At 36.4% G+C, this 14,710-nt stretch overlaps 1 long non-coding RNA gene across 3 annotated transcripts in view; it reads right to left on the minus strand.

The window, feature by feature from the left end:
• LOC107727074 (uncharacterized) overlaps window positions 1-14,710 on the minus strand; it is a 49,676-nt gene that overhangs the window by 16,950 nt on the left and 18,016 nt on the right. For 2 of the 3 annotated variants that reach the window (XR_001638323.1, XR_001638324.1), the window contains exons 2-3: window positions 10,125-10,335; window positions 5,859-5,969 (exon numbers count right to left, since the gene is read on the minus strand). This is a non-coding gene — a long non-coding RNA (uncharacterized LOC107727074). Of the gene's footprint in view, window positions 1-5,858; window positions 5,970-10,124; window positions 10,336-13,089; window positions 13,264-14,710 lie in introns of those variants that run through there. The other variant, XR_001638325.1, reaches the window with a different exon arrangement.

Raw genomic sequence — 14,710 nt, forward strand, 5'->3', positions numbered from 1 at the left:
ACACACTTTTGCTAAAATTGTATGTTTAATTAAATTAATTCATTTATTATACATAAACATTTCGGTAACACTTTACTTAAAGCCTTTATCTATAATGCATTGAAATGTTTTTTAATGCATTAATTATGCCTTGCATTGTATGACCTCATTGCATCAATGCATTGCATTACCTCATGAATAATTATAACCACAGTTATGACAAATTATAACACTTACCTATTCATTTTTACACCTTTAGAAAGTATAATGCATTCAAACAAATGAAAAACAAACCTTCAAATATTATAATGCATTTTAACTTTGGTTACAATTATTTATGAGAAGTTGTAATGCATCGCAATGTACATTATGAATGCCTCTAATACATTATACATAAAGGCTTTAAGTAAATTCTAAACAGAAAACATAAGTTTCACAGAAAAAAAATGGTAACCTGAAAATGGTAGCATCTAAGATAACTGATTTCATGCATGTCAAAAATATTATTTAATATCAATGAATCAACCTAAATACATTAATTTATACCAACAAAGCTGCATGTTATGAGTTAAATCAAGTAGAAGTAGCTCTTTAAGTTAACAAATGCAGGTCATCACTTTTTTACAAAGTGTTAACTTAGTGTTCATACTGGTGTAATTATAGATATAAATAGTATTAAATTATACTAAATAAGCAAGCTACTTCATATGCAATTATTTCTTGAAAATCTTGTAATTACACATCGTTATACTTATTGATAAAGTCATTAATTATAGCCTACATACATACATGAATTGAGTATAACATGCAAAGCGCTACCAATAAATCAATCGCAAATAAAATGATACTTCAGGCTTTGTTTGGATACAATTGCCCAGAGGGAACCCAGCACTTGGGTTGTTGGCAGATAATGCCATAACTGCCCACCAACTGTTGCATGTTTTAATGGGACTCGCTGTGTTTCTTATGGTAATTGGGCGGGCTGAGCGCAAAGACAGTGAAATCTCATCCTGCGACTAGATTGGCTCTTCAGAGGGAGATGTCATTTGGCTGAGCTCTGATCTCCTCGATAGCGAGATAGGCACCTGGTTCAAATGGTCTGCCTGTTCCCTAGTCACTCGATCGGCGTGTGAACTCTCTTATTTACAATCAAATGCCCTGACCGGGCAGCACACACTTCAGCATCTCCCGTATCACCCCATACGAGCAACAACACCCTCTTTTAGCTCACACCACGCGTTTGATCACACCACCTTATTGATTGGATTTTTTAGATGAAAACCACTGTGGGAAATTTTAAGCGTAGGCTACATTGGAAGTTACGGGTCAAGAATCTCGTTAAATTTTGCTCGTTCAGTACTAGTGGTCAGAACCTTTTTGAAGTTTTGATTTTAATTTTAGAAACATTAAATATAGTTACGACATGACGCTCATTTTTTTCTGTCTGCAAGTTCTTCAACAATAGAAATGCATTTCGTAAAAAAATATAAATAAATGAAAATAAATACACGTGTTCTCTAATGACTAACGATATAGGCTAATTTCTAAATGACAGGTTATGTTGATATATTTGCGGGCCATACATTGAAAGGTGGTGTAACTGTCCCAAAACGAGAGAGAGAGAGAGAGAGAGAGAGAGAGAGAGAGAGACAGAGAGAAAGAGAGAGAGAGAGAGAGAGCAAAGTATTATTTAAAATTTTAAAAACCGGTTAAGCAATTTTGATTTAAGATATATTGATTTTAATATATTTTAATCATTTAATGTGGTATAACCAATATACAGGCAACCACTTTGTTATCGCTCATGTCAGAGTAAAACAAACGCATTACTTCATATTGAAAAATCATAACATGTTAAAAAAAAATTACCTTGAAAATATATTGTGGAAATATTTATCTGGCCGTATATTATTCAGGCTATTCAAAGTGCAAAGAAAGTTTAGTTAATATAGCCTATTTTAGTAGCTACCTTTTGATTGACGGTTACACCACTTGACAATTTTAGTCATTCAAATCGAATTTGTTTTAGAACATCGTTTAAACCTTTTTCAACTATGTATGAAACAAGATTTGTCCTTTTTATAATCCCGGACAACTTTGTCATTGACCAATGTGCAAATATGCAGATATTACATATCTGTGTTTCTGGCAGCTCTGATCACGAGCGTTCGTTTTATGGTGTTTGAAATGAACAAAATCGCGCGCTAAAAATAACATGCATAATCTGGAAGTGTCCTATGGTCGCAGTGCTTTTGTTTGCTCCAAACGTGTGTCCTGTCCTTAGAATGCTTCAAGCATTACATTCCGTCACTTACAAGGAACGCTCGAGTAGCTCTTTGAGTCTGAATGTAAGAGAAAAAAAACCCTTTATATTCCAGCGGGGTCTCTGACGAGAGCACAGGGGCCATTCAAAGATTTAGACCCACTAACCACACTTGAGAATTAATTAGACTCATGCAAGATAGGCATGTGGTGACCTAAAATGCGAAGCGTCGATTTTTTTTTTAGATCTGTATTTGCATCATATAGACACGTTTGAGGACTGTGGCTCATTGTAATGTCATGCATATTAAGATTAAAATTAACGGAGAATAAAGAATGCACTTCTAACAAAACGTCCTTTTCGATTCCTTCTTAATAATAATTTGATTTAAAAGTAAACGGTGGGATCGCTATCAAATGAATTGTATCAGCATTGAAATATAAAGTTTAAATTCTGTATTTTATTTACTTAACGTTCAAACAATGACACCCTTAAATAATGAGTTCTTGATAAAGGCCTAATTACGAATTCGAATCGAATCTCCAGACTATTCGATTCAACGGCTCGAATTAACAGCGAAAGTCTTGGGGAGTCCACGGCATGTAGATACCTTTAGGGCAGGAAGAGCCACAGAGATGTGAACATTTTTGAGAAAATTAGTTGTCAACAAGCCCACGCGTTCCATTCAGATGACACGGGGGTGACCAGAGAAACATAATGGTCCGGCTGAGGGGCCCATTCAGCGTCCAGACAAACCCTTTCTTCTGAAAGCACACATACGTCTGGTTGATCCAAAACTGAGAAGAGAAATGAGCTCTGGGAATATTCCCAAAACATTTTAATTTCCTTGTCCAATCCATGATTTCATCAATCCACTTTAGATCCTCAATAGCTTCAGCTTCTTAGAAATTTCGAAATCAAGGCTAACTTTGTCAACAAAAATAGTGTGACTGGCGACGAATATGATCTTTTTAAGTAGGATGGCCCAGTCGCTTTTAGTGTCATTAATCAACATATATACTATGTACGAGTGAAGCTTGAAATTGGCGGAATGAAGAGAACAATGCTCTGCTGTTTGTGAGGGTCAGCTAATGACAACCTCCTAGCAGCCCCCAAACCTAATGCTGGGAAACCAGCAAAAAAACAAAATACTGATTTCACATGCAGAAGATCATCCATGCAAAAACTGCGTCACGGATATTCACCTGATGGCATTTCCTATGGGAAACACAACGAATAGGTTTTGAATAGTTATTGTGTTTGATGAGGACTGAATAAAATCTTGAAGAAAGAGAGTTGATGCGTTTCCTTTCGACTTCCTTGCGGCGCTTTAATTCGCAGCGCGATCCGCATATCGTTTACATTAAAAACAACACGCGTTCCACATTTCGAAGTCAAGCTTATTTTCGCTAAAGATTTTTTTTCTGAGCTTTGAAAAGCTTTCCAAAACATTTTAACCAAAAGTAACTGACCTGTTTAAATTAAACGTGTTGCATGTTTATGTTTTGCCGCTGCGAACAAAAAGAACAAAGTAGCTCTAAATCGTGTAAATGTTTAAAATCCGAACGAACGAAAAGCGCTATTTAGAATTGTATAGCCTATGCGATTTTAATAAGGCACGCATAAATGAGTCAAAATTGGTAGATAATTACTATTTTATTTAATTATATTTTGAACAAACTCTTTCCTCCCATCAGTGTATAAAACCCCCCATCCCCCGTCTCTCGCAGTCTATGAGACTCAGTGGTGCATTAAAAGCGCACTGGATCCGCATTGCTGTGACTGATCTGCTGTATAAAAGCAGAGATTGTTCCTCGCGTGGAATGAAATACTCGCACCTCAGCTTTGCATATGGTCAACCTTGTTGCTCCGCATAATGATACAGGACAGAAACACATGATGGACTGGTGCCATTTGTTGCAGACTGGCAGATGTGAGCTGCTTGCATAGATTGATCTGTATTGTCCGATCCGTTAGGAGCAATTAGAAAAGAAAAAAAGCGCGCATAAACTGCATAATTACAAGAGCTCAGAATTGTTGAATTTGAATATTTGTAGAATCTAGTATGAAAGGTGAGCAAGATAATGACAAATCAGAACAACTGTCCAAATACATGTTTCATTTATACATTGATCATATAAACATTTATTTTGGCTTGCATTATTCTGCATATGTCTGTCGGATCCAATCCAGAGTTATCAATAAAGAGATGATGGTTTGCATCTGATGTTGAGAAAAAATAACTAATTATCCACGGTTATACTGCCATTAATCACGTGTGCTATCTCAAATTGATAACAAAACAGTTTAAGACGCCATCAAAATCTTTTTTTTCCCCTTTCAGGTTTGATAAATGTAGCAAAGCAGCTGATGTATAAACAAGCACCAGACAATACAAACAAATATATGAACATATAATTGCATGCAAACAATAAAAAGGTGTGTGCACTTTACTAGTATCTTTGTACATGCAGTGTTATGGGACAAAGAGGGTTTTTTCATAAATATTATTGAGAGAAAGCAAGTCTTACATTTGCAAACAAGAAGGATCTTACTAAAAAAGTAACTTTGCACAACAAAGACTCTGACAAGACGGGGGAAAAAAAGCACTGGCATGCGTGAATATGATGACAAGCAGTTGTCAGAATCTGGCTGAATTGGAGTCGAGTGCCACATTCTTCAACGGGAGCTTGGTTCGAATTATGACAGACTGTATAGTGATATTAAATGAGAGTTTTATTTTAATCCCTTCGATTTTAAAAACGACTGCCAAACAATAGACAAATGTACACGCGCACAAACGCACACAAATATAGCGTTGTTAAAATGCCTTGATTTAACCTAATCAGTTAAATCAACATCAAAGGAAAACATCTGCTTTCACGCTTCATATAAACGCACTTGTTGGATTCCAGAAAATAAATTACATTCATCAAAAATCGAAGTAGGCAAAAAAAAAAAAAAACCCGCCGCTGTGTTTTGTCAGGCTCGGTTCGGACCGGCCGAGGCGCGAGACTGATGTGGTGCTGGCTGACAGTGTGTGGTCTTATTGAGACCCCCATCCCCCTGTTTCCCTGCACCTGCACTGGATCATTCACCCAATGAGAGACATCTCTGACAGTTCTCAATTCAGCCCCATCTCACAATGCTCGGGCCCCCCCTCCATCACTGGCCCCATCCCGCAAAAACCGCCACAAGATGTTATTCATTCTGCATAACGCCAAATGTAATTTTCAGCGAGTGACAGTGTCATACTGTAAACGGTTTATTATTATTATTATTATTATAAAAAAAAATCAATATGCATCTAATGTATGTTGATGTTTGATAATATATTTTTAAAATACAATATTACAGAATTATAAGCTATAATATCATACATATGATATATGTTACAGGTTAAAATATAACGAGGTAAATGTTATGTATTAATGTATAATAAACTATTAGTGCTATTAAATTGCAGAGAATTAAAAAAACGCAACTCTAAATATTATAAATGATGAATCTTCAAAAAAATGGAAAAACTTGCGCGCACAAAAAATAACTGAATGTGCGTTATAAATTCTTGCAGTCATATAAAAATAGCTAATAAGAAATAAAGTTAAGTGACTACCTTGACGTGCGTCTTCGTTTCATTTGGGCCGTTTTATCTCCCCAAGCAGAGCAGAGATTTACAGGCAAGAAACTTAAACGCTGTGGGAGTCGCTCACAGTCCTCGTTTCCACTAAAAAAATAGAAACGGTGTTAACTTTATGCTTACTAAATTTAAATAGCATCTAACATTTCATTTGTTTGAATCAAACCCCAATAAACACACCGTCATAATTCTGCACATGCAATTGCAATATACTTACTTTAGAAGAGCTGCACCCATGTGTCTGTGTGTCATCTTATTCAGACAAATTCATACAATAATGCACTGTTTATGTACAATTTAGTTTGAGTTAGAGATTGTGAATGCATACTAATAATAAGTGACAATTAATTTGGAATCTATAAATAGGATAATTAGATAAGAAAGGCAAACATCAGATTCAGATAGCAACCCAAGTGTTAAAACAAAATCAAAACCAGAAACAATTTCAAATATCCAAATTTCAAAAATTTATTAATTTCAAACTGCATATTGAAAAAAAAAAAAAAAAACTCAGATTGTAACTGTTATAATGATGTTATTAGTTAAAATATATACATGGAGCGTTGGCAACTGCGTACAGGCCACATCTTACAACTACGAAAAATGAAAGTTTTTCAAATAAAAACTTAAAATATCACAGAAAATGTACAGAGAATTTACAAACCATGAGAAAATAAAGAACACAGACTTCATATACCTAACAGATGAAGAGTGGGAGACCGAAAAGAATCAAATAAAAGGTCTAACCTGTGAGAGTGCCACTGTTTGTTCTCTCATTTAGAACTTAATAATAATCATTAATATAATAACGGTTTATTACTATGTACCTTCATTGAGAAACTCTTTTTATCCCGTTCTTTCAGCGTTTGCAGAATTTTGAAGCATACACTGAAGTAAACATCAGTTGTGCCATCTTTTTTGCCTTTTATAAAAAACGTATCTTCCTGCTGTTTACAAACATTACATCTGGATGTTATTATGTGTCTTTGATTAAATACTGTACAAAAGTCGATTGCAATAATAAAACATTTGATTCACTCTCCCCCGTTTCAGCTTTCCAAATCTCATACACCTTCTGGAATAAAAAAAGAGAGAACAGAACAGAAAAGAAAAAGAACAACAGAACGAAAAACTGTGTGGAGTTCCTACCGTTCCATTTTAAATAGAAAGCAAACGTTTGTGTTCTTTCCTTGAGTTCTATACAACTTTTCCCTCCCCAAAGTGTTCTGTACAAAAATAGTCCAAAGGAGTGTAGAAAAGTTCATTTACATATGCGATAAGGGAATCGTGCCGTTAATCGTCGTGCCGGGCACAGGTGCGCTCTGGTAGTGTTGGGACATGTGCAGTCTGCTCTGGGCGCTCTGATCCTGGACCTCCGCCCCGGGCAGGTACATACTGATCATGTCCCGCAGGTCCCGTAAGAACTTACTAAAGTGAGAATATTTCACACAAATGACTGTCTAATCATACTATATTACAAGGACATGTGATTTTGAGATCCTGAAACTAAACATTGGAATACATTTGAAAGTTCTGCTTGTGCTGTATAAATCTGGATTAGTCGCTTTTTTTGTTGTTGTTGTTTTTTTTATAGTACATACATATGTTAACGTCTAATTTAACAGTTTAACTGGACTGTTAAAACATTGAAAAATAAAATTGAAAACACATTTTTAGTAAAAGTTCATCATGCAATGTTTTATAATATTAGCCTACAAGCTTTTGTTTGAATATCGCTCGTGAATAAGACGTGTAGGCCTACGGAAGTGAGTTAAGTACAAATGTAACCTACAATATTTCTTTTCGTTATTAAAGTTATTATTAGTTGTGTGATCATTCGCGGTTGTTATTTGTATTATTAGCATATGTTAACATATTTAATAAACAATTAATATACTCGTGTGCGTACTTCAACTTATTTTTATTTTATTTCTTATTTCTTGAAACAATAACCCGAATGTGTTCACCGGCTCAAGCTGAAAGTGAATTAGAAAATAGAGACAATCATCACAAATAGGTAGTTTAGTTTCGGCTCTTGTCATCACATCACTCTGAACAAAAGCACCACAAAAGCTGACTGCACTGACCATCTGAGACCTAAGCATTCGTGTTATTAGAATTCACTCCGTGAAGACTGACAGCACAGCCTCCTTCAAACTAACAGCCTTATAATCATGCAATCTGATGAAATCCAATTGTTAAAAACAACTGGGCTGTTTTATAATAACTAAAACACACGGTGCCATTTTTGGTAAGCAGATCTGTTGATCATTCTTCAGCAGAAGTTGACAATAAACGACAAGACGAAAGAAGTGGAACTAAAATACAAACAGGCTTAATGTCAGGGAAAAACACGTCGGATCATTTCTTTTTCTTTTCTTTTCTACTATGCACGAAAGCAGATCTTATTATGTTTCAACGGCGTCCTCTTGTGGTGATATTAATATAGGAAAAGCTCAACGACCGGTCCTTTAAAATATTTCCCACCACATTTACGCACGATTGTTTTATACATTTGTATAAAACAAAGATCATAAAGTGTTATAAATTGTTAGCATATACAAAATAAATTACAAAGAACAAACACAAAATAAAATATAAAGCTACTGCTTTTTAAATTTTTTTTTATTACATTTATTTTTGAAGGATGGATACCTGAATAAATAAACAAATAGTCTCAATGTAATTTTAAACTTCTATTAAGCGCCTAACAACGTGTGAATTTGAACACGATGGCACAGCAGCACGCGCCATTCTAATGCAACTCTAAACTGCTCTCTCTATATCTGCATTTGAGTGCCTTAATCTGCTTATGGAAATGTGTAGAACAGCGGGGAATCTCTAACGTCCCAGAGCGGCTCCTGCTTGGGCTAAACTGTTAATTGTCGCAGTTCTAAATAATAGTTAGCAGCTTGTGAAAAAAACAAGTTTCTTAATATTAAACAAAAAAAAAAACATTTTAATGATATCACTTGACTGGTCTTGACGACTGGTGTTTTAGAAATAAAGAATTGCCTGACAGATGAAAATCAACAAACATAAATAAACTAAAATAAATAAAAACAAAATAATTGAAGATAAAAAGAAAACATAAGTAAAACAAACATATAAGTAAAATTAAGCGTAACATTTCCTATGAGTACCATTGGGCTATTTGAAACCGTACAAAAATCGTTTTTCAAATTTCTCCCAATAATACACATCTAAGCCAAAACACATGATCTACATGCATAAACGAAAATAACTACCAGGACTAACTACACGTTCGTCAATGCTTTTATGCTTGCGTTCAATATCTCACAACAAATCCAGTGCATGCTAACAAATATAGGCTTACACAGAAACGAACACAACAATTACATAAAACATTCTTTGAAAGTGAGAGTTAGAATTGTTCAAGCATTAAGTCCTAAAATTAGGAGATAGAAATTAGTAGGCATAAGAGGGGGAGAGAGAGAGAGAGAGAGAGAGAGAGAGAGAGAGAGAGAGAGAGAGAGTGTTTTCTCCACCGGAGCGCGCTTTTGAGAGTGGGTCTGAGGGAAGGATTAGAGGGGTCTAGGGATGCTCAAGGCCTAGAGTTTTCTCCACTAGGGGCCGCGCTGACTACAGATCAAAATATGACAAATAACACTGCTTTATACTGTATATCTATCAACATGATAACGGTATCCAATTTATAGCTATAGGTGCTTAAAATATTTCAGAAACAACAACGACCAAAATCAACAAACTGAAACATTAAAACAAAAACTGAAATTTTGCAATTCGTCTTCACGTAAAAAGTTTGACATGAAATGTATCATTCTGACATGACTGATTATCACAGTCATCTTTAGATTTAATTTAAGAATTTTATTTAAAAAAATAATAAAATACCATGACACAATTTTGCAGATAACAAACACATTTTTGTGTGTTAATTGTACTTTATTATAACATACATTTTAAATATTAAAAGCAATTAAAAACACTTGAAAAACCAACGTTTGTTTCCCCACCCAAAGTTTTCCAAACAGCCGCGAACTGTCAACAAGTAGACATCTACGGTACACGTATATATATATATATATATATATATCTAAAACAAAATAGCTTGAATAAAAAAATGCAGCTTCCTAAAAAAAGCGCATACTAATATTTTAAAATAACAAACATGTAGCACGCTCTTTAAATCTCTAATTAATATCCTGTCCCAGCAGACAGACACGCGCAGACGCCGAGCATCAGACCAGAGTTACTTACACTCAGTTTGACTGACACATCCAGAGCTCCGTCTGCCTCCCGGGCGGATCCTCACATGCGCGCCCAGCGAGCAGGCGCTCTTTCCGGCCGCGCTCTCCTCCGGCGGCCCCTCTCATGATCCATCAGCGTCCACTCGCTCCGTGTGCCCGCTCAGAGTGCTCGCTGCGCGGCCGCTTTCACCCGCCTCAGTCCCTCTACAGCTCCACACCATCTGAAAAGGGGCCGATTGAAAAAGAAGAACGCATCAAGAACAACAAAAGTCACTTATAGCAAGTCTACAAAAACCCCCACCAAACATAATGAGAAAGGAGAAAGCTTTATATATTTTTTTCACTGGGTATTCAGAGATAATATGAAGCCATTGTTTCTGGCACAGATGGCTCTTTTTAATACAATAACACTGTGAGCTCCACCAACAATAAAAATCTAAAGCCTTCTCCTGAATAACAGTTTTTGTTCGCTCTTGTAAAGGGCCAACAAAAGCAGTCGCGAGGTAATGGGCTGGCTTTTTTCAAACGCAAAGAATGGCTATTTGATAAAGATTTTACTTCAGAAATTACACTGCCATGGCATGTATAGCCAGGGAGCATTCAGTGCATCCATAAATTTATCACAACAATGTGAACAACAACAGCAACAAGAAACCACTATATAAAATACATTTAAATAAAGGTATTATAATAATAATAATAATTATTATTATTATTCTTTTCGTAATATCTCTTCATAATCAATCAATGTATTTAACATAAAAGTTATGTCATGATATAATCACAATAAAAAAAAAGGCAATGACAGTTGTAAAAACAATGACATAATTCGCCAGTTTGGACATGTTATGTATTTATTTAATCCTACTAGTAAAAAATCAACTGACTTGATTTGTACGTAGTGACAAATTTCACAACTGTGATCACACATTTTCTCCTATTTGTCAGAACAGTTTGCATGTATTTAAATGCATTGCTGAATTTGCAATTGATCTGTCTAATTAATAAGCTCTAAAATATCTAACAACAGAATCTTAAATTAAAGAAGATGCTTTGAAGCAAGGATCCCGGTCTTATTCGGTGTCGGTTTCAGACTTTGGCTCTGGTTGGGTCAGCGCTCTTATGGGTTTTGGGAAGACAAAAGGCCTCCGCGGGAAAAGTTGTTGGTTGGTGGCTGTGTGTTTGTCTACCTTTCTATAGGAATTATGGGCCGCCTCGTCCTCCCTATACCTCCGTAGTGACAGTAATCCACTGCACCGACTGTGGAGGCTTTGTCTACTCATACAACACGGTTCAGTGTTAATCTCTACGGTGCTGCTACAAAAGAAAAGCAATAATGACTTCAATCAAAATACTACCCTGACTAATGAGCTTGCAAAGGTGCAGGCAAATAGAACAGATCGTGTGTAGGCCGTAGTAATAATAATAATAACCATAAAAAAAAACAGTGATAGTCAAACATATTTGTTTATTACTGAATTTTCAAAAAGCAAATAATTTGACACTAAAAAACATCCTTTATTATTGTTAATAGGATCAACAGATTTACTGTTAGTATTATGTCTTGCTGCAGAATAACTGATCTTACAGCTCCAATCAAAGTCAGATGATGGGCTGATGCTTCAACAACCATTAAACGGTGCCAAAACAAACGGCGGAAATGACAGAACTGCAGTCGGATCGGCTGTAGTTCACTTCTACGTTGCAATGCGTCGAATACTAATGCGTTTCAGATGGAGTCGGCCTGCATCGCTGATATATGAATGAATGGCCATTCATTTCCATATGCATGAGAGTGTGTTCTGGCTGCTATTTTGTGCACATTATGGTTACACAAGCCCGGCTTAATGGGAGGATGACACTTTAGACCCCTGTGCTCTTCCTTTTGGGCCCCGCTGAATCTGTAATCAAGGGGAAGCGTTTCAGGGTTCGAGACCTGTCAGTCACAGCCTGAGTGAACCTCTGTGTGAACTTCTTCAAGGGCTGAATGAACAGAGTTCCAGTGGGACCAGACGACTAGACACTCCCCATGTATTATTAATATACCATAATAACATTTATGTTATTAGATTAGCTCAGTGTTGTGGCTATGTTACGTAAATTGCTTAATCTGAGAAGAAGAAAAAAACTGTAGTAGACTGCATTATTCCCATGTTCACATATGCATTGTTCAATGAGACATATATATATATATATATATATATATATATAAAAACTTGTACATGTATATATAAACTTGTACATGTTCTAGAGAGTTTGCATCATTTTCACCTAAATAGTTAATTAGCTGAAACTCATCATGCTTAACTAAAGGCTTGTCATGTTTTGTGTGGGATGTTTTTACATTCATATGACAGAAAATATATGTCATTCAGTGAGATTATGACTTCTCTGTGTGTGTGATCTACCTGCCACATAGACTAAACATCCTGAAAACAGTTTTAACGGCGGCAGAACACAGGATCAAAGCCATCACAGCCACTTGCTTCAGTTAAAGGCACGAGCCAGGACCAAGTGATGAAAGCCTTTGCTATTCATATACTGTCAGGAGGAAATGCAGGCGCAGTTATCTGCAGAGTTACATCACAGGCTACCAGTATAGAGAAACAGTTTTGAGTCATAAGTTCTTCTTCATTTGATTATATGTATGTGCTCTAAGTGGGAAAAAATTATAACACCTTTATTAAGAAAGATCCCAAAGGTCAGATTCACGACACGACTGCAAAGACATTTCCAGAGCAGTGAATAGCAGGTCTGTGTGTGCATAATCATTTTCTAGGTATTCTGAGGTGTCGTAGGACCTCAAGGTCTTCTTGCTTTTGAAATGTTTAATTAAATGACTTTGCCTCATCATCAGGAACATGAAACGAAAGAGGGAAAACAGTTTGCCCAACCTCCAGAACAACACAAAAGACATTATTTGAAATCACCACCTACAGCAAATAAGGTGCAGAGAACATATGGCTTATATTTACCCATCTTGTCTCGCTCCAGTTGAATTCAATTAAAAGGCGTCTGACTTGGAAATATAGAGTGCCGTGACACTAAGCTGACACACTCTGGTGCCTTAAAATACACTGGATTTACCAACCAATCCAATCCAGTATTGATTAGGTCACTGACACACAACCAAAAACTCCCTTGAGTGGCATCAACAACCCAGTGTCAGTAGCAGTTTGCGATATCTGAATAGCTGTTCATTGTCTTACAACAAATGCAGCATCATCAAGGTGTGAACAACTAACCCAATGGAAACCAATGGAACTTGTTGTAACTACTTGTTGCATCATCAAGGTGTGAACAACTAACCCAATGGAAACCAATGGAACTTGTTGTAACTACTTGTTGCATCATCAAGGTGTGAACAACTAACCCAATGGAAACCAATGGAACTTGTTGTAATGATGCTACAATGTTCTGGCCAGCTGCCAGGGCATTGCTATGTGGTTGCTAGAGCGATCTTGATGGTTGCTAGGGCATTTTCTGGGTCTTCTGGGTGGCTACTAGTTGGTTACATACTGGTCTAAGTCAAAAGAGCCACATCAAGGTGTGAACAACTAACCCAATGGAAACCAAATGAACTTGTTGCATTGAAGCTTGGTTGTTCTGGATGATTCCCAGGACATTTCTTTGTGGTTGGTAGGAAATTCTTGATGACTGTTAGGACGTATTCAGGGTGTTCTGGATTGTTGCTAGTTGATTTGATACTGTTCTGTGTCAAAAAAGCCTACACTTAATCTCAGGTCCCTCTTTCAATGTCCTCCAGATTTTTCTAAGTCAACATGAGTATGTTTCCTCAATAAGCCACATAAATCAGGGTATCATTTACGTCTGTAACACAAATTGCAGGGCAAGTTACTCAGTAAAGTTTAATACTGAGAGTTGTTGAGAATCCCTAACCCTAAATGTAAGTAATACTAGTAGCAATGCTAGCTTGCTAGTCTCAAGCACCAATAATTATGGCTGACTTCAGAAATAGTAGTAAGAAATAAATTTCAAGTAAATAAAAAATTGCTCAAAACAAATTGGCGAACGCTTCTGAATGAGTCTCTATGAAACCATGTGCCTGTTAATCAAAATGCATAGACACAAACACAAGAGCCAAAAAAAGCCAGATATGGGCTCTGTAGCGCAGAGGAATCGTATGGAAGCAGAGCTCCAGCAACCCTCATATAATGAAGAAATAGATAACAGAACACTTGCTCACTGTAACGGCAATAATAGATCCATATAAATTGCATGGGGTTGCTGATGCATTGACACAGTGCTTACTAGACAGATACTCCAACAGCAGACATACCGATGGGTTTTGTTTACCGGCCAATTTGAATTCAAATAAAGCTTTGCTTTCGCTGACTGCACATCATTATCCATGAGACTATAATCCCACCAGCAAATCCTACAGCTTCCAGAGCCAGACCTTTTGTTTGGGATTACTGGAGAGTACAGGACAAAAACATTCTGCATCTTTATTCAGCATTTCACTTACCAATGCCTCACTGAAACGCGTCCCCAACCTTACTAAAGCCTCGTACACACCAGGACGATTATCGCGTGCGCTTATCGCCTATGTTTTTCGACGCGTCTTTTATACCC

This window comes from Sinocyclocheilus rhinocerous, unplaced genomic scaffold (genome assembly GCF_001515625.1).
Source record: "Sinocyclocheilus rhinocerous isolate Xijiao unplaced genomic scaffold, SAMN03320098_v1.1 scaffold1960, whole genome shotgun sequence".
Lineage (NCBI taxonomy): Eukaryota > Metazoa > Chordata > Actinopteri > Cypriniformes > Cyprinidae > Sinocyclocheilus > Sinocyclocheilus rhinocerous.